General features: G+C 33.7%; 1 pseudogene; it reads right to left on the reverse strand.

The window, feature by feature from the left end:
• Positions 1-1655: 1655 nt before the first annotated feature.
• LOC147410765 (protein THYLAKOID ASSEMBLY 8, chloroplastic pseudogene) lies at positions 1656-2354 on the reverse strand (annotated as a pseudogene).
• Between the last annotated feature and the right edge of the window lie 201 nt (positions 2355-2555).

The following is a 2555-nucleotide window of genomic DNA, read 5'->3' on the forward strand; positions in this document are numbered from 1 at the left end:
GTTACATTTCGTTGTGAAACTCGAATACACGAGAGCATATATGTGTATAAATAGCTTTTTGTTGTGTAACATGAATATCGGAGCGGATATTATCGAATCGGATATCGTAATATCCGAATTCGTATCTGAAATTTATTCGAATGTTAAAATAACATCCGAATCCGATATCCGATATCCGAAATTTTCGGATAATATCCGATTTTTCGAATTCAAATTCGAATTCGAATTCGAATTTCGGCTATCCATTGACACCCCTAGTTTGAGGTTAACCTGCCTAGGTTTAAAATCTTTGAATGTGTGTATCTACATGTGTGTGCGCTTTTCTCGTATAGTCCAATTAGTTGGTTTTGTGCCTAAAGAATTACTATATATAAGTTATAACTACTCCAATTTTTTATGGGAAAATATTTTTGGTATATCTTTTGGTTTTTGTGGTCCTTAATTCTCTTTTCAATTGTACTTTATTTATAAAGAGAACTAATATGTTTTCACTTCTTTTTGTTATTCTCATTGAAAAAAGTTGGTAAATTTGTTGCTCATATCAATTGACAATTATAGTTTGCCGCTAGATGAAAATCTTAGTTCAGCCCCTATTTGTTAGGGTTTTGTGACACATGGACGAAATTGTAAAATAGATAATGAAAATAATCAACCATCTAGTCTTTCCAGGGTAATTTACCAAATAATTATTCGTATTTATGTTTATTATCAAAATACCTTACTTAATTTTTGGGTATGTTTGGCCACAGTAATTTTTGTTTTACATATCTTGAATAGAATTTTCCTTGATCTTGTGTTGGAACCCTTAGCCAAATTAACTTTCATGTTCTTTGTGACATTGATCTTGATATGGGCTTAGTCTACATATTGTTTGTCTAACATTGGTGAGAGTCTAATCTGACGTAATAAATATTTCAAATTCAAATTTGATATTAAATTGTACCTTCAAATAAATTTCACAAAATCAAATTTTAAAATAAAAACTAATACTATAATTAAAAATAAAAAATTATATCATCATGTTTTTTTATAATCATTCCACATTGCTTCTACAATCAATCTTCGAAACCTATTAGCGTATTCTCATTACTTCCTTCTATCATTAAGAACATCTGGACCTTGATTTCGAGTTTGAAGAATTTCTACCATCACTCTTCTACATATGATTATGTATGACAGAACCACAATAAATATAACTATTTTCACTTGGGTTTAAAATGGACATGAGGTGTTACTGTCAAAATTGAAAAACGTCTTTTTAAGATCCCTCTCAACATAATAATATCCCTCCTAGACGAAGGCTCGTAACACAATATGAAGCTGAAAACCCTTGCATATTAGCATACCCCGCCCTACATCTACAAAATAATATTTATCTATATCACAAAAGAAATTATATATTAGTGAAATATAAATTTTATTAATTTAACTAAATGTAAAGTATTTACAAAGTTTTTATTATTATTTTATGTTAAGGTCAATTAAGTTATTTCAACATTTTTAAATTGTCTCCTTAAGTAGAGGTGCATAGAGTCGGTGGGCGCAAGTAGAACATCTCTTTGGAAATTTAGGATAAAACTACGGCTAAAATGATTAGTTTTGAGCACTAGTTAGGGAAATTAGTGTACTCTATAAAAAAAATAATAATCAAAAGATTAGACATTCATTTTCTCCAATTTACCCTCAAAGAAGGCCAAAAATTCCTTAACAATCTGATCGGCTAGGCCCTTTTCTCCCAATTTTCTTAACCCTCTACTCAAAACCTGAACCACATACTCATCAATCGGATAAGTAGATCCCCACCCTCCATTCTTCATCATCCCATAAATCCTCACCACTGATCCCGTACGTCCAGCAGCAATCAACGCCTTGACGAGTCTAGAGATCCCTCGATAATCACCGTTGATCAAAGCTTCTCCTTCAAGATCCAAGATCAGACGGTCAATCTCCTCCGCCATACCATTCCTCGCAAGCGCCGAAACCATATTAGCGTAAAGAGAGCAATCAGGTTTGTACCAGAGCTCTGATCGAACGGCTGTGAAGACTTTGAGGGATAGATGGCATTGACCTTGTCTGAGGAGCTCGTTTAGGGAGGCGATGAGGTCGTTCTTGATCAGACGAGTTAAACTTTTGGAGATGAGTTCGTTGATTTTGGTTTCGTCTCCTTTGGCTCGTTTAAGGGCTTGGATTGCTTGCATCGCTTCTGTGCTTAAGATTCGGCCTTTATAGAGCGGACCACGGTTGTTTCGTGGTCCACACCGTATTGTAACGTAGTTGTTGCTATTGTCTGATTTTGTTTGCGAAGGATAAGACGAAGAGAAGAAGGAGAGGTTTGAGCGGAGAGAAGAAGCCATGAAGAAAGTTTTTCAGGGAAAATTAGAAATGGATAATGTGAGGGCTGAAGCCGTATTACCTTTTGAAAGTCAATAGTAAATTAATTTTTGTAGGAATCATAAAATGACAATAATACCCTTCCTCTTTGTAAAAAAAAATGTTAGACAATAATTTGACAAGTGTTATTCCACACCAAACATATATATATATTATATATGGGA

The sequence above is a fragment of the Akebia trifoliata genome, chromosome 1 (genome assembly GCF_017979445.1).
Source record: "Akebia trifoliata isolate Shusen 1 chromosome 1, ASM1797944v1, whole genome shotgun sequence".
NCBI classification, from domain to species: Eukaryota; Viridiplantae; Streptophyta; class Magnoliopsida; order Ranunculales; family Lardizabalaceae; genus Akebia; species Akebia trifoliata.